This window comes from Pinus tabuliformis, chromosome 7 (assembly GCF_031772625.1).
Source record: "Pinus tabuliformis cultivar Carrire ecotype Pingquan chromosome 7, CPIR1, whole genome shotgun sequence".
Lineage (NCBI taxonomy): Eukaryota > Viridiplantae > Streptophyta > Pinopsida > Pinales > Pinaceae > Pinus > Pinus tabuliformis.
In genome coordinates, this window is record NC_142293.1 from 1,125,803,888 (window position 1) to 1,125,822,722 (window position 18,835).

At 39.1% G+C, this 18,835-nt stretch overlaps 1 pseudogene; it reads right to left on the reverse strand.

The window, feature by feature from the left end:
• LOC149251476 (D-2-hydroxyglutarate dehydrogenase, mitochondrial pseudogene) overlaps positions 1-15,658 on the reverse strand; it is a 49,614-nt pseudogene extending 33,956 nt beyond the window's left edge.
• Positions 15,659-18,835: the final 3,177 nt, after the last annotated feature.

Genomic DNA, 18,835 nt, shown 5'->3' on the forward strand with positions numbered 1-18,835 from the left:
GAATCCACACTTGTAATTAAAGGCATGTAAAGAGTTCAAGAACTACAATGAAAAGAATTGAAATATCAATCTATGAAACATAAATAAAGAAACAATTCTATCTAAATGAGCTAATCAAAATAATAAATAAATGGATTTGCAATGAAAATTACTACGTAGGGGACCCTACCTATTGAATTGCGCTGAAAAGGAAAATGGATGATGATTGAGATGATGTCTATATACTGCTATGATGATGTTTATACATGTTTTGTGATAATTTGGTTGACCTTGCAGATGAGATATCCTCCCCTGAATTATAGTGAGGTATGTTGATTATGTTTATATTTTGGTTTAGATAACATGGTATACTTGTAGAAAGAAGATCCAAGATGACTAGCAAGATGGTAGAATATAGTTCACGAGACTATCCCTATAGATCAAATGAGTAGCAGGGTAATGAGTACTCCCCTCACATAGCAAACACTTTTAGAAGTTTGAAGGTAGAAATAAGGAGTTGTAAAGCAGATAATGACAGGATAATTCAGTCACAAGAGAGATTTTCCAAGGCACATGAGAAACAGGCAGAGGTTAATGCAGTGATTCTTCAGATCTTGTTGGACTTGTAGAGGTAAGGAACGATTAAGATTAGTCATGGACAAGAGGACAGGACTAATGGAGCCTATGGTAGCATATCTCATGATGGAAACTTGTCATAGAAGGATGATACCATCAGGGATGGTATATTCTTGGATACACTTGATAAGAGAGGTAGTGGACATGAACATTATTCTAGTTCTGATTCATATAGGTACCATGGTCATCATCACTATCATCCGTACAAGAGGAGTGATGGGGAATATTTTCTGGATGAGTTCAAGAAAGCCAAGCCACCGACATTTGATGGAGAAATGAAGAATTAAAAAGCTGTAGAAGCTTGTTTTCTTGGAATGAATAAGTTCTTCAGATTATATGATTACTCAGAGAACATGAAGGCCATAATAACTACGCTCAGTCTTAAAGGTAAAGCAAACATTTGGTGGGAATATGTGAAGAAGGTTAGAGGAATTCGAGAAGAGGAGTTGACTTGGAGGGAGTTTGAAATATTTTTCAAGAAGAAGTATTTATCTGAGAGATAGTATGATGACAGGGCGAAGAAGTTCTATGAGTTGAATATGGGGTCTATGACCGATGAGGAGTATACTAGCAGATTCTTGGAGTTGTTGAGGTATGTGCCTTATCTTAAGGAGGAGAAAGTGAATATTTAGAGATTCATCAGTGGGTTGTTGGTAGCGTTCAAATACAGGATCGAGTTTGATGAGCCTAGATCATTAGAGGAATGCATCAGAAAGTTGAAACATTGTTATGAGAAATCGAAGCGTAAGACAAAGTCTCAGAAAGATTGGAAAGGGAAAGACAAATCTAAGGGAAAGTGGCCACTAAAGCAAACAAGACCTTAGGATGCAGGTGAGAAAGAGAATGTCTTTCCTTATAAGAAGTTTAATTTAGTTGGATAGGGACATGGATCACACGCTGAAGGGCAAAAAAATAAAGGGGATGGTAAGGGACAACTACAGTGTTGGATATGTGGTAAGGAGCATCTCAAGAAGTATTTTCCATCGTATCACAATGGTAGGCCTCAGATATATAGTTCACATGAAGCGCATACAATTAGGGATGTTGGGCAGAGAATTCCTCATATCTAAGCAACATTGGATAAGATGCAGGTAGATCATGAAGCATATATTATCAACATGGATGGTAAGGCTTTTTATCAAATTGTTTATATTTTGATTGACCCTGGATCTAAGTATAGTTATGTTAATCCTCACTTGGTAGAAAAGTGTGGTTTGAATAAAGAAGTACATGCAGAGTCTTGGTTAGTGCAATTGGCTACAGGTGCTAAGAAGAGAGTTCATCATTGGGTAAGAGCTTGTACAATTGAGTTGAATGGTAGGCCTACATCAATGCATTTGAATGTGCTTCTGTTGGGATAATACAATATGTTGTTGGGTGCGGATTGGTTGTATCTCCACAATACCAAAGTAGATTGATATGACAAGGATACTAAGTGCTTAGATAATAAAGGAGAACAAAGAATATTGCAGGATAAGAAGAAGGTTACATAACTTAGAATGGTTATAGCTATGAAGGTGAAGCGTAAACATAGGAAAGGATGTGTATTGTTTGCAGTAAATATTTCTAGTGATAAAGGTAAGGATGTTGTGGATGCAGAGGTATTGAGGGGTTGCTTGATCTTACAACAGTTCTAGGATGTGTTCCCAGTAGAGATTTCAGAGTTTCTACCTCATAAGGAAGTGGACTTTTCTATTGAGGTCATACCAAGGGTAGCACTAGCATCAAAGGCACCATATAGGATGAGCACACTAGAGTTAGTGGAATTGAAGTTGTAGTTCAAGGAAATTCTTTAAAAAGGATACTTTATGCCAATTGTATTGTTGTGGGATGCACGGTATTTTTTGTGAAGAAGGATGGTAGTCTCATGTTGCGCATTGATTACAAGAATTTGAACAAGGTAACAATCAAGAACATGTACTTGTTACTGAGGATTGATGACTTGTTTGATGAGTTTAACGGACAAGCGATGTTCTCAAAGATTGAGTTTATATCAAGATACAATCAAGTACACATCAAAGAAGAGGAAACTTACAAGACGACTTTCTAGACCAGGAATGGAAATTATGAGTTTGTTGTAGTTCCTTTTGGTCGAACTAATTCTCTAGCTACTTTTATGTGTTTGATGAATAATGTGTTGCGTCCTTATCTGGAAACTTTTTTTATTGTATTCATTGATGACATACTAACATATTCTAAGAATGAGGAAGAGCATCCCAAACACTTAGAAATAGTATTAAGATTACTAAGAGAACATCAGTTGTATGCCAATATTAGCAAACATAGTTTCTTTCAGAGAAAGGTACATTACGTGGGGCATGTTGTTTCCAAGGAAGGCATACCAGCGGATTTGGAAAAGATCAAAGCTATTATGGAATGGGTAACTCCTAGGAATGTGTATGAGGTCAGATCATTCATGGGGTTGGAAGGTTACTACAAGAAGTTCATCAGGAACTTCTCATGGATTTCCTATCCCATCACATCATTGCAGTGAAAAGGGAAGAAATTTGAATGGACAGAGTAATGTGAAGCAAGTTTTGAGAAGTTGAAGCAATTGTTTACAAATGCTCCATTTCTAAAGATTGCAGATCTAGATAAAGAGTTTGTGGTGTGTTAAGATGCCAACAAGAGAGGACTTGATGGATTCTTGATGCAGAAGGGTCAGGTGGTATGTTGCGAATCAAGGAAATTGAATGAGCATGAGCAGAAATATATGATGCATGATCTTGATTTGGCGATGATCGTCCATGCATTAAATATGTGGAGAAGTTATCTTCAATGGAGGAGGTTTGTATTGATGAGTGATCACAATGGATTGAGACACTTGTTTGACCAACCAAATCTAAATGCCAGACAAGATAGATGGTTGGCCATGATCAGTGAGTTTATTTATGATATCATGTACATTAAGGTAAAGGATAAGAGGGTTGCATATGCTCTTAGCAGGAAGATACAGGTAAATCATATAGAAACATGAGTTCTTATGGGACATATTTACAGGATCAGATCTAACAAGCAAGACAACAGGATGACATATATAGAGAGCTTAGGAATAGGTTACAACAACAAGGTATAGGTTATCAGCATGTGGAATATCATCTCACAGTGGATGGTTTGGTTAGATTTAGGGACAAGATCTATGTGTCAGACAACAGTGAGCTCAATAAGCTTATCTTGAGGAAATGTCATGCTAAGTCGTATTCAGGTCACCTAGGATATCATAAGACATTGACAGCGGTGAAGAAGTTATATTATTGGCTGAATCTGAAGAAGGAAGTGGTAAAGTTTGTGGCTAGATGTTTGGATTTTCAATAGGTAAACGTAGAGTGTAAGCATCCAGGTGGTCTACTATAGCCAATTTTGATTCCAGATTGGAAGTGGGAGGTCATTTCCATTGTTTTAATTACAGGTTTTTCAAGTACATCTAGACAACATGATTCTATTATGGTTGTGGTTGACAGGTTGAAAAAGGTAACACACTTCATTCCAGTGAAGTCTACATATTCGTCTAGTGATGTAGCACAGGTTTTAATTAGGGAGATAGTGAGGTTGCATGGTGTTCTGAAGAATATTGTGTCAAACAAGGATGCTAAGTTCACTTCCAAGTTTTGGAAGGATTTATTTGTAGGTTTGGGTACATAGTTTGCTTTCAGCACAACTTATCACCCGCGGATAGATGGGAAGACAAAGAGGGTCAACAGGATTTTGGAGGAAATGTTGAGAATGTATGTTATGCACCAGCAGTGGAAGTGGAAATCGTATCTACCATTGGTTGAGTTTGCTTCCAATAATTGGTATCAGGAGTCACTAAGGATGAGTCCATTTGAGGCACTTTATGGGTAGAGTTGTAATACTCCTATCAGTTGGAGTGATCTAGTGAGCAGGGTGTTGATAAGACTCTATATGTTGGCAGAGATGGAACATGAAATGCAAGTTATTAAGAAGAATCTAAAGGAAACACAAGACATGAAGAAGAGTTATGCATATCAACACAGGGAATTTAAGGGTTTTAGGTTGGGTAACATGTGTACTTGCACATCAAGCCCAAGAACAGCTCCTTGAGGATTAGGTCATGTGCAAAGGTAGCACCTCAGTATTGTGGGTCTTTCAAGATACTTGAGAGCATTGGACCAATGGCCTACACACTTGCATTGCCACCGACAATGAAAGTCCATGATTTTTTCCATGTTTCATTGCTTCAAATATATGTAAAGGATGTTGATCATGTTATTGATTGGTCTGTATTGCAGGTGGAGTCAGAAGGAGAATTCTAGCCAGAACTTTAGTGCATTTTGCAGAGAAAGATGCTCATGCTCCAGAATCGAGAAATCGAGTAAGTTAAAATTTAGTGGAATAATTTTGGGCCCGATTAAGCTACATGGGAGATGGTTGATCAGACATGGGCTATGAATCCTTCCTTGTTTGTCAGTTGAGGAAAATTAGTCTTGGTATATTTATATATGTCTATGGATGTAAATACCACAACAAGTTGTGTTATAAAGCTCCAATAAGCAGTATGGTTGTCATATTGTTATGTTTGTCATGTTGATTTGTTTTTTCAGTAAGTTTTTCATTGTAAACACTACAACGAGCTAAGTTATAAAGCTCCATGAGTAGCATGTTTTGCTTTTCAGCGGTATTGCTAGTTGTAGGTTTCATTGAACACTGAGGAAGGTGTTCCCCTAAGGGAGAGAGGTTTGTAACAACCCCGTGTCAAAAGTTCATGTAATAAAGTTAATAAAGGAAGAAAAAGAACAAGGTCATGGGTCACTTATTTTAAGCTGAATGTTGGGAAAAACATCCTAGTGGGTGTTCATTTGATTTATTATGGATAAGGGAAATTGCCAAAGGCTTTGGAAAGGTAAGAGGCATTAATTGGCATTTTGTTTATGAAAATAATGGAAATTAGGAGAAAAGGAAGGTGAAAGGTCACAGGTTGCATGTGAAGAAGCAATTGAAGGAAAAATAATGGAAATTGAATAAAATAGAGGCCTCATTAATAAAAAGGCTTCTAAGGATCAGTTCAACACATTTGTTAGTTCAGTTTTGGAGCTCTCTCTCTATTCTCTCTACTCTTTCATACTCTTTCACACTTAGAGCATTCTTGGAGCACTCTAGCATTGGAAGAAGGAAGGAAAAAGAATGAAAAGAAAGCAAAGGGAAGCAAAGAGAAAGCAAGGAAGAGTTCGATCAAGTGGCTACAACGAGATTACTTGCAAGTATCGAGTTGAATGTATTATTTCCTTGCTAGTTTTGGTATGCATGGTACATGCATTTGTGTATTTGGTTCTCTTCTTGTCATTGGCATGGGTTTTTCCAAGTGTTATAATGGTTTTCTGTCTTGCCTTTCCAATTTCATATAGCTATGGTGTGATGGGGTTCTTTTACTTGGTTGAGCTTCATTTTCAGATGGTTCGAAACTGAGTGGGGTGATCTCAAGAGAATTCCCAAAGGCATAGGAATCCCTTGACTGGTAATGGCGGGATAGATGATAAAGCCTAAGGGTGGAGACAAGAAAACTCCTCATGGTTTAGGTCAAGAGATCCAAAGAAATCCATGCCTGTTTAGGGCCTAGTGATCCCTTGACCAATATATGGCAGGATTGTGGTAAACCCGGTAGTGTATGTTTCTTTGTTTGGGCCTAGGAATCCCTTGACCGGTAATGGAAGGATACACTATAAAGCTTGGTGGTATAGATGAGGGTTTGGGGCCTAGGAATCCCTTGATCGATAATGGTAGGATACATGGTAAAGCATGAGAATCCCTAGTTGGTTTTGTTGTGCATCTCACATTCAATGCTTGGAATATGGAACGGGGGTGATTGGCTTTTGCATATGTTAATAAGATCTATTTTTCTCTTGTGTTCTATGTGTAAATCTACTTATTATTATGTGTCTTTAATGGTTGTTTTATCATTGATATTTCTCTGGTTATATGCTAGTTATAAGCATGGTTTTATGAAATACTTTAGTTATGGTTCTGTTGTAGTGGCTACAACCACCTCCAAAATTTTGGCTCACTCAAATTTCAGAGCCTACTGTCGATCCTGTGATCAATCGTTCCTTGGTCACTTATTGGTGAGCTTATCATCCCAAGCCCCCTCCTTGATCTTAAGAGTTGTTCACACTCACATCTTTATGCAACATGTGTCATTTTTGGGCATCAGGATTATTTTTCGTCATGCAAAGGGAATTTTGTTCCACTTCAAGGGGAAATCTTGTGCGTATGGGTTGTTCTCCTCACATAGACATGTTTCACACTCACTTCACGCACTCGTGTCACGAAGGTTGTTTCATCAAGCAAGGTATATTTTATATGTTTCTTATGATCTATGTTGTATCACTAAGTGTTAAAGTGTGTGATCTTAGTCAAGTTCTATCACTGTTTACATCAATTTCACTGATCCCACACTTAGCCAATTTCCCAAGAAACCTAGCCTCATCCAACTTTCTAACACTGCACACTTTGCTTTTGCAATCCTCTAGATTTTTCCCTAAGCCTGCTGGAACTACACAATGTGCAGGAACCCCAACCTCTCTTAGCATCCAAAATGCACAGTGGTTTCCTCCAGTGTCCTTCCCTTAGCTGAAACCTATTGTATCTAAAATCTATGCAGTGTTGTCCCTCAGCTGCCCAGTCTGTCTTGCATTCAGGAACTACACAGAGGTGTCCTCTGACGAACCCATCCCACAATAGTGTCTTTCATCTCAAAAATGTCTAGTGTCATCCTAGCTATCTGATTTGCCTTGCATTCAGAAACTATGCAGATGTGACTCCCAGGGCCTCATCCCAACAACAGTCACTGCCCGTTGAAACTTCACAAATCTATCTCTCAGTGACCATAAGGAAAGAGGACATGCCAGATGACTCTCAAGGAGTTGAGGAGAAATACCAAGGAAATCTGTTATGATACAATAGTAGGACCGCATGCAAACTCTGTCGGATGCATAACCATCTGAAGGGTAAGTATGGTAAGTAAAGTACACCTTTTTGAAGTACATCTCTTAGTGTAGCTTGAAGTATTGTTGATCATTGTCATATAATTATGTATTCAATAACATGCATGCTTTCAAACACTGAAAGTTATTCCATGTGTTTCCTCTATAGGTCTTCCTCCCTTTCGCTTGTTGGACCAACTATTGCCTTTGGCATATTGATTGTTGTGCCTTCCTTGCGATCTTGTTCTATTGATGTCGAAGGTTTGTCTTTGTGTGTTTGGGTTGTCTTAGCTATGTGAACACCCATCTCACTCACACACAATGTTGTAAGCATTGTAGTGCAAGTGTCGTCACGGTCGTCCGAAGGTCTATCCCAAGTGTCACACTTGTTTCTTTCACCATTAGATAGTCCCATAGAGGGTCATGCTTTGCTATATTGTTCATTTGGTTAGTGTCGTTGTGTTTTCAAAGTATGCTAAGTGTGTGATCACCATGTCAAAGTCATCACAAGTTCACTTTCTTCTCACACTTGGCCATTTTCTTGAAAAATCTCTTGACAGAACAACCTCACTTCGCCGGACCTCGACCGAGATGCGCTACACAGTCTCAGCCGTCAGTGGTGCTACTCTGCTATCTGGAACTGTACAGTGCTTGAGGTTGTACCCTGAGCCAGCTACACTATCTAGTCCTGGAAATGAGCAGTTGTCTTCCTTCCCAGAACTGCGCAAAAACAACCTCACAGCCTAACTGAGCTGCGCATTTCCCAAGCACAGTCATCAAGCATATCTCTTACCTACTAGAGACCTGTACTGCAATGAGTCTTGGGGCTACACTACTCTCCAATACTGCAGAGATATGCCCAACTGATTCCCCTATTTCCCCTATTGAATGAATTGTGTTGTTGGTTTAACCCATCACCCCGGATTGTGGACTATGCTGCTTCCAACCCATGAATTTTTTCTACTCGCGTGTTCCTTTTAGGTTGTATTCTATTACAGGCTTCTAAGGGATACACTTTATTTACCCTTTCGTGTGTTTGAACCTCCCCATGCATCCCTCTTGACTCGTCGCAAGGTCACACACTTGCTTCCAACAAATATATCTTGTTTATCTCAGTGCGCTACCACGGTCAAGGCACTACTATACTACTCACTGCTGGCACTCCTACTGCAAATGGTTTGAGGTCTAGTTGGGACTTCTTATGGGGTAGATCTCCTGACATGTTGGTGGGGCCATCACCGTAAAAAATTCTAGTGTTACAAGGAGGGCCAGATGACAAGCTGAGTCCTCAAAGTATATTTTGAATCTTTGCACATCTTTCATGACTTACACTACAGTTAATCCTCCGAAATGTCTATCTTATGGAAATGATTTTGAAGTATCGAAGGAGCTTTGGAATGACTTGTCACGTAACACATATGATGGTGAATGTGGAGTAGCCTTGATTATACATAGAGTTTCCTTCATAGGCTTCTGTGAAAGGAATGAAATCCATGAGGATTACATTTCCTGCTTCTTGTTTGCATTCACACTTCATGGGAACGCATTGTTGTGGTGTGTCACACTGCCCAATGCCTTTATTCACTCCTTTGACTAGCTAGTCAGAGAATTGACACATCCTTTCTATCAGTATGATCATAAAGCACTCAATAAGAAAATTCTGGAATTATAGAAAGCACCTGATGAATCTCTTGTGCAATTTTGGGAATTCTTTTGTAATATCGCATATCAAATCCTTAAAGATGAAATTGATTGGAAATTTCTTCATGAAATATTTCAGTATCTTCTTCACATATTTGAAAATCCGCATATCTTAGAATCATTCAAACCCCTCCCAACATACCTCGGTGTTAGTGTTGCCAAATCCAAGATGAACAAGGTTGTTGTCACAAGTTATCGTTCGTCCTCCTCTCATCAAACAACTCTAGCTCTGCAGTGCGAGGTGGGAGAAGGTGCACGCACATCCGTTGAACTGTCACATCCTCCCACCCCAACTAATCTAGATATATGTGTAGATTTGGTTGGCAAGCTTGATGGTTGTCACATGAAATAATTCTCTCAACCTCTATCTTCTAGTTTCATTGATCCTTCAGATTGTACTGTTTGTGTTCTCTCTTTCCAGACTCCACATCTTGTGTTCACAAGGATCAAGTTTTCAATGGATTTGATGTTGTGCAACCAACTTGTGCTGTCATTTATGATGAGTGTGTGTGGGAATCTGAAGAAGAACTTGTGGTGAAGGATGACTTCCTTCCATCCACGCTATCCTGACATCTCTTGTGATTCTGCCACTTTTGATTTTCCTTGTGAAAACTCATCATCAGATGTTGCTACTTTTTATCATTCGCAGGACAAACCAGATGTTTTACATTACATAGAGGACACATATTTCTCTAAAACTCCATTCAAACTTTCATCTGTCATTTTGGGAAATGAAGAGGGTGAACATCCTTGTTTCTCATCAACCCCTCTGCATGATTCATCAGATCATGAGGATGTCGATGAACATCTCAAATTTTCTTATTGTGGTTGTTGTGATCTCATTATACCTTCATTTGGTCACAATGTTGATTCACTCACTATTGATGTTTCTAAGCCACTGGTCTTTGATGATCTACCCGTTGATGAAGTGGAAACCCCTCAAGATGTCAAGGCACTTCAACCTGCACTGATGGTTACGTCAGGCCCTCGCTGTCGTAAGGTCAGTTCCAATTACGATTAGGAATCTGTTGAAACACCTTAGGCTCCTCATCACTCTCATGTTTGCATGGAAGATCAATCTATATCATAGATTTCACTCCCTCCACCAACATCACACGATTTTGTCGACCATGCACTGGAGGAGTTTTACACAAAGAGCACTCTTGCGAAACATAACTTTTCTTCCTTTTTCATGTTTGCTCATTTTTCATAGTCAAAGGAGTGTACGTGCTCATCATCTGCGCATAGCGTGTTGCAACACCATGGTATGCCCATAGAATGTTTGTCTTGTGCATTTACTCTTTTCTTTTCTATGCAGTGTGTTGGTCGACATTGTCTTATCTTTTTTGTTAGTTGGTTTACATGCTTATCTTTCTTGTCTACCATTCCTTCACCAATGCAGGCCAATCAATGCGTCGATGGCTACATTGGAAATATCATTTCGCGTGAGTAGGCCCATGCACTGTTTAGCTTAGGAGTAGGAGTAGTGTTTGCTTTCTTACTTTGCTTTTCTTTCTTGTTTGCTTTGTTTTGCTTGAACGTTTTTCTTTGTCTGCTTGTTTTTCTTTCACTCTACTTCTGCCCTTTTCTTTCTTGTTTGTTTTCTTGTTTTCACCCATAGGTTAGCTTCGCATGAAACTATGTTTGTCTCTTGAGACAAGCTGAGAAAATGTAAGAGGACTTGTATAGCTATCAAAATTCGGTTATCTGTTGTCCTCTTTCTTTATGAAGGGCTTGTTATCTTCATTCTATGATTCACTGATGGAAAATACATTATGTTCAGAGTGAGTCTTGGTGAAAACACAAAACTTGCATTTTTAACTAGTATCGCCTACTCTAATCGGTTTTGGGTTAACCCTTGTTAGCTCATTCAAGTAGAGTAAAGTGAGGGGGAAAACCTTAACAACTATGTCAGAGGTATATATAACATACTTCTCTGAAGGGACAACCTCTTATGCTCTCAATAAGCTTGGATCCCTCTTTCGCCTCATGAAAAAAATAAGTGCCTATGCACAGTCCTTTGAAAATGAAAAAAATGAAAAATGAAAAATAAGGACAAAGAAGATGAATACTTCCCGCGCAGAGAGGTGATGCAAGTAACTCCACCAGGATAGGGAACAGGCTCGCTAGAAGCGGAGCGATGCTTGTGCTACACAATATTTTGTCATGTCTCATGTTCACTTCCCATGCCATATCCTAGAGTGCCAAAAAATTGACTACTGTGCACAATATCCATCATGATATACAGATCAAAACCTCCCTAAAGAATCAAAGGAAAGCTTCCGTGAGATCATTCTGGAGAAAGTTGCCTTAAAACCTAATTTTTGGCATCAACACATTTTTCTCCACTGCCTACCTATGCTAATGGCAGGTTTCTCAGTTATACGCTCATGCTGCCAGCATGGGTTTTTATAGGAAAACTCGCGCTGGACTCCTTCTGGCATGGTTTCCCAAATTGGAGGAGAAGCTTCGCTCACTAGAACCTTTGGGAACAATGCTCTGCATATTGGTTATTGTTGATATGGTCGACCTCTCTCATTTGGGCCTCTTGACCTTATCATCATGGGCTTTCCCCTTGAGATTTGGACCTTCCTCCCTCTTTTGTGGATCCTTAACTCTCCCTCCCTTCCTATAAATTCACCCCCTTCCATTCCCAAATGGTTGGTCATTGATTGTTGCATCCCTATGCTAAGATTATGCTTACATGCTTCCCATTTCTAACTTGGAGAAGGAGTGCTTGAAGAGTCTTTTCTTGGACTTGGACATCCACTCAAAGGAAGGCCTCAACATCAAGGCATAGGTTGTATGCTTCCTTTTTCAATTTCTTAACATATACATCTGATGTTCACTTTCCATAATTGTGTAAATATTTATGCAATTAGCTTAATGCTCCTTGATATGTTAAGTAGTTAATGCTTGATATATGTTACATATGCTCTCGTGTCTTGTATAGTACTTTGATCTTCCTTGCAGGTTTCTAGATGCGATGAATGACTTAGGAGCGAGGCCTGAAGCAAAAGATTCAAAGCCATCTCTGAAGAACAAGCGATTAGCATCAGAAAGAGGTAGGTTCCTCTTTCTCATTGAATTTGTCAAGAATCAGCTAGGAAAGTTAATATTAGATCATTTGGTTTGTTACTAGACCCAATCATTGGGATAGAGGGATCGCCTCTGTCCGCAAAGGGGATTTTCCTTCACAAAAATATGGCGACTCCACTGGAGAAACTATAGCTTGTTCATCCTCCTTTCTCAACTGATCTCTTGATCAGTTTGACCGACCATCATGTTCTCAGTTAATTTTGGTTGATTTAGGTTTGCACAATCACTGGATATTGTCTCGGAGTGCTCAGTCTGGAAAAGTTTGTGAAAATATTTTTATTTTTTGCTTGTTTCCTTGACCAACATGTTTTGGGATCTGACAATTGTGCTACCAGTGCATTTTTTCTTAAAATAGTCACACTTATCCCCTGTTAAGATCTTGTTTGGCCTTTACAACTACGTTGATCCTCAAGATTGGATAAATCTATGGTTTCTCTGTCAAACCCTAGTGTGTCTAAGCCCCTGAGATCTTGTTTTGTCTTGTATGATTGATTTTAGTTGATGTTTTCATTGATTACCTTGTTTTAATAACAAATCTTTACTTCTTTGGACTTTCAAGTATATAAGTGCAATTTGATTGATTTTAGAGTTTGTAGGCCAATTGGTTGCCTCTTGTTGCTTGTAAGTGTCTTTAAGTCTCTGGTTTGTTGATGATTAGGTCTTTTCACTTGGTAAAATCGGTTGAAACATTGACTTGCATTGATTTCGGTTTATCTTGTGCAAAGTTGTTTTTCATGTGTATTAGGTCATCTAGCATTTGAAATCCATATTTGTCACTTATCAAGCATATATTACATTTTTTGTTTTGAAAACTAAAATGAACATATTTGATTATCTGTTTGAAAGAGAAAGTGAAACACATTTTGTTGAAGTGCTTTGAATATGGTGTTATTTTGATTGATGCCTTGTTGCATTTAGGAGAATTTTGGAACAAAATATTCATTTTTTCTTTAGTTAAAGCTTAATTGCATTTAGACATTTGAAAATCAAAGAGTATCATATAAGTAAAAGTGCATTTTAGTGAAATGAGTATTGTTTTTTTCTTTCAATAGATTGCATTCTCATTAGTGAAAGTGAAGTGTAGTTTTTGCATTTTGCATTTGGAAAAGTTAGGGAGATATATTTAGATGCATTTTGCTTGATTGATGCATTTATTGATTGTACTCTCTTCCCTCATTAGCATAGAATTCATTGAAATGAAAGGTTTCCTTTTTCTCATATAATTGCATACTAGGATTCAGGTGACATCGTTTGAGCCCAAAATTGAAACCTAATTTTGAAGAAAAACTTTAAAATTTATTGAATTAACCTAAGGAGCATTTGGAACTTAATGCAAACAACTAGAGTTCTAGGCCAGAGACATGTTACAACATCTATAAACCTAGCAGCTATCGTTAACTGCATGCATTCTATCCAGGGTGAAATCTCATTCTAGAACGGAAGTATTTCGGAGGTTCTCTAGTACTCTAGGGTATATTGGAGGCATTCTATTATGGAAAGTATATGGGAACTCTCTCACTGAATGGTTATGCATTAGACAATGCTAACACAGACTTGTGCTCCCCATACTAGCGAGTGTAAACTGGGAGACCCCATTAGCTTTCTATCGTTTAGCCACAGGTAACCGAGTCAGTTGCCTTGTAAATGTGATACACCAAACACAACATTCGGGGATATCGGTTGTTGTAAGTTAAGTTCTTGGTTTCGGATAAGGTGTATATAATGGTTCACGGATACTTGGTAAACCCTCTTGCCTAGTAGACCCCTTTTTGATTTATTTCTTGTTTTAAGTTCTAAAATTTAACTACCCACGATAATATGTCTTACCCATGCAATTATCCTTGACTTCATATTGCCTAATTAATAATATATTTTAAATTGTAGGCTCAAATAAACCACCTCTTTTATTGTTTTAGAGAAAAAGGTCATCATGGTTGAACCATCGAGTTCACCTTACATTTCCCTTCATCATATGATACTGAAGGGTCATCACAAGGAGTTCATCCTGAGTTCTCATAGTCACTTGAAGCCCAAGGTCTTGAACTTGGAATTATCCCAAGCATCCAACCCCTTGCTTCTCGTCCTCCACCTCGAGACTCATCATCATCTCAGGAATCTGATCCAGAAACTCCTAAGAGTCCATAGGTTTGTTTTATTCCCTCTGAATCCGCTTTTTGATCTGTTGGTTATATCTTCTCAACAACCTTATAGTCCATGACCAACCTAGTGTTCCTTTGGAGTTATCTCCACGACCATCTCAAATTCCTCCTCGCTATTTGTTTCCACCCATGGCTTTAGAAGGTGATTTTCCATCCTCTTCTCAAGGTCCTCTAGAAGTCTCGGCTACTCATACTCCTGGTGTTGATAACGATTCTGAATTCAAATCCCCCCCTAAAGGTTATCCGTTTGTGGGAAGTGTTGCACCTCCACCACCCCCTGAAAGGAGTGGGCCTATATTTCCACCTGGTTATACATCATTTGCTCAAATGGTTTCAGGTACTCCAAGTGAGTCTTCACTATATCACAATCCCATTAGTCATCGGGTGGCATGCCTACTTCATGTCCGTTTGTTTCAAATGTGGCCTACCAAATTCTTGTACCAACTATAGTTTCATCAGTTCTTGTACAATCGATAGTTACGGTTAGGGAATTCAATGTCCCTATAAGTTCCCAAGGTCCTCCATTAAGTGGAAAATATGTGCCACCACCTATTCCACTAATTGGGGGTAACAACCACCTCCACCTTATGCACCTACTATTTCAGGTGGACCTTATGTGAGTGCACCAAACTGACGCTACCATAGCTAAATAAAATTTTGGTAGTGTACCTTATCCTAGTGGATCATCCATTCCATCTGGATTGGGCCAGATCTCGTATCAATAGTACTTTTTGGCTTAGATACCCTACCAACAACCATACCCTCCGTATGGCTCTTAGAAGCCTCATAATGCACCATTTTCTCAACAGACAGGCCCTCAGATGCAGCCTGGTTCAAATCCCTCATTTGGGGTAGCTAGTCAAGATGGAACTTATCAGTACCAGCCTGAAACTCAGCAAATTCCATAAGGAACTTACCAACAACAGCCTTACGTACAATAAAAACCTTTCATTCAATAAGGACCTTATGTATAGCAAGGTTCTTACCAGCGACCATTGCAGTAGCAAGAGCAGCCCTTGAAGTAGCAAAACCAACCTTTATATCAACAAGGTCAACCCTTGTAGCCACATGGTCAACCCTTGCAGCAATAGGGCTAACAGTTTTATCATCAGGGCCAACAATTGAAATGACTACCTTATAATCCATACGTTATGCAAGTTTTTTATCCTCCTTATGGTTCTCAAATGCCTATGGCAGGTCAGTATCAACCTTACCCTGGTCAAACCCACCTTTGTGGGGGCAGAATCCACCTTATGGTAAGGGTACCCCTCAATGGGGTAAATATGAAGCTCCTTATGGTCAAAATCGCGTCTTTGGGGGAAAAACCCATACCAGCAAGGATGGAATCTACAAGCTGGGATTTATCAAAGTCCTTCCATGCCTTTCAACCCACAATTTCCATTTCTAGCAACGTTGGAATTGCCAGATGTGTCGAGGCTCACTAATATTGAATACTTCATTCACCTCATTGGCCTCCAGTTCCCACTAAGATTCCTAGTGATTTCCCAAAGTTCAAAGGAAATTCTGGAGAAGACCCCCAGGCCCATGTTATGACTTACCACTTATGGTGTTCATCCAATTCCTGGGTTGACGACTCTGTTTGTCTACGTCTTTTTCAACGAAACTTGATGGATGTTGTCGCGAAGTGGTACTTTGAGTTACCTCGAGGTGCCTATCAAGATTTCAATTCTTTGGCAATGGCCTTCCTTACTCACTTCTAGTTACAGATTCATTATGAAACTGGTACCCATTTGCTTATGTATCTGAAACAGAATACTACTACCCACATCTCCGATCACATCCATGAATGGAGACGTCAGCGTCACCTTATCAAGTTTGATATACTTGATGAGTTGTTAACTAAATGGTTTACTAAATCATTCATCAAAAAAATTGATGCAGACATAGCAATGGGAGGTTGTGTTACTGAAGATCAAGCCATTTCCCATGCCCAATATTTAGATTTGGTAATATTCCCAATATGGCACGTTATATGACCTCTTACTTGATGCTCTAAGGCCATCTAGAGATCCAACATCTTCTAAAGCTCCAGACATACCACCTGTCAATGGTACTATTGGATCAGTGTCTCAAACTTCCAATAAAGATTCTTCAAAGAGAAAATACGTTTCGAATACTGCATCCAATCCTCCTTCAAAACCCTCTTCAAATCTTGGTAAAACATATGAGGTTAATTCCACTCAATATACCGTGATAGACAAGGCCTCAAAAGGTAAAAAGAACGGTAAAGGAAAAGAAAAATATGATACCCCAATATAGGATCCTCCAAAGTCACCTTCTGATCATACCACCAAATGTAAGCCTAAATATCCTTGCCTCATTTGTGAGGAAGATCACTATACCAAGGATTTTCCCCATCATGTGAAAGTTAGTCGCTTGTTAAAAGACACTCAAGGGACAACGACTGTGAAGGAACCTCTTCCATCACAACAGACCCAATTGGTAGAACAACCATAATCTTCTGTCTCTTCAGGTTCTTAGGTTTACATGAGTGGAATAGTGCCTATTACTATGACCACCTGATCCAAAGATTATCAAACTCCTCAAAAGAAGATGGTGGAGAAAGAAGCCATTGATACACCTTCTACTTCTACTCCACCTAGTTCTAGTCCTCTTCATATTGAGAGACCCAGTAATGACTCTGTTATCCGTCCACCTCCCAAAGGTGTTCTTTGGAAATCATCTTACAATCCGAATGCGCGAGCTGCCCAGCATTACAATATTGTTAAAGACTTGGCTCAAGTGCCTTTGACGATGTCTACCTTGGAATTTCTCCAAACTTTTCCAATGCAGAGGAAAGCATTACTGTCCACTATAGGAGGGATTGACCCTATGGATTTGAATTTGATCACTTTTGACCTGGAAAATCATGTTCCTCGTCTTCCCCATGAATTTGTGTTTCTAATCCAATTCGTTATTAAAGGAAAGATGATTAATTGAATTGTGATTAATGAGGGTGCTTCCACGTGCATCATGTATGTTTCAAGCTAGAAAGTCATCGAATATCCACCCCTAAACCAATCTCCAAACACCTTAGAAGAATTTGATGGTAGAGTATCTCTTCCTTATGGTATTCTCACGAGTTTGCCCATCACTTTGGAAGGGAAAACTATCAAATCGGAAGTAGAAGTCGTGAATGCAAATTTGAATTATAACCTTCTACTTGGACGAAGTTGGACTCATGCTATGTTTTGTGTGGTTTCTTCTTTGTTCCGCGTACTCCGTTTTCCTCGTGAAGAGAAAATAGTTACCATTGATAAATTGGACTTTTTCTATTTCGGTTCTTTGAATGGCAATGTGCCATATGTGGGAAATATCAACATTCCTTATGAGAGCATGGGGGAAGGTCTTTTCAATATTTTTCTCTTATGGGAACCTTTTCCCTCCGATCTCCTCATGTCGCTTCTGTCAAGATGATCTCTACAATTTACAATCCTTGGATCATTCCATCTCTCGATCAGGTTGATTCTTTCGGCAATGTTACGCTACTCAGCCCTATAGAACAAGCTTACCAAGCTATTGTTTTGGCTTCAATGGCCATTTTTGAAAGTCATACTACTCTTAGTATGAACCTAGATGCGTATTCACAGTGTCCTTGGCTTGGTTCTTGGGATTCTCCGGATCCTTTGAACGAGATATTTACTACTGATGGGAGTATAATTGAGGTTATGTCTCTTGACGAAACACCCTGGAATGATGCTCATCATCATTCCTCATTTCTTCCCAGTCTCGATAAGATTTCATCGTGTCTAGATACCTTTGTTTCCCATACACATACCCATCCACTTAAAACACCCATCTTAGTGCATGAAGTTTTGTATGAAGGAAACATGGGAAATATCATTGCTACCATGCCTTTCAACATTTCTGTTAAACCAGGAATTGTTGAGAACATTCATGTCGGGGTTTCTTGTTCTCCTTATGAGATCAAGATTTACACTACCCTTTTTAAGGAATTCCACGATGTCTTTGCCTGATCATATGAAGAAATGCTTGACATTGATCCGAGTATAGTCGTGCACGAAATTACTACTTATCTAGATGCGAAGCCCATTCGTCAATGACCTCATCCAGTGCACCCTACAAAAGGTAAACTCTATTAATGGAGAGGTTGAAAAAATTCTAAAGGCTAGTTTCATCTACCCTATTCCATTGACAGATTGGGTTTCAAACATTGTCCCAGTGACTAGGAAACAAGGGACTATCTGCGTTTGTTTTGATTACTGTGATATCAATCAGGAATGTCCCAAGGATAATTATCCCACTCCTTTTATCAATCAAATCATTGATGAATGTGCTGGG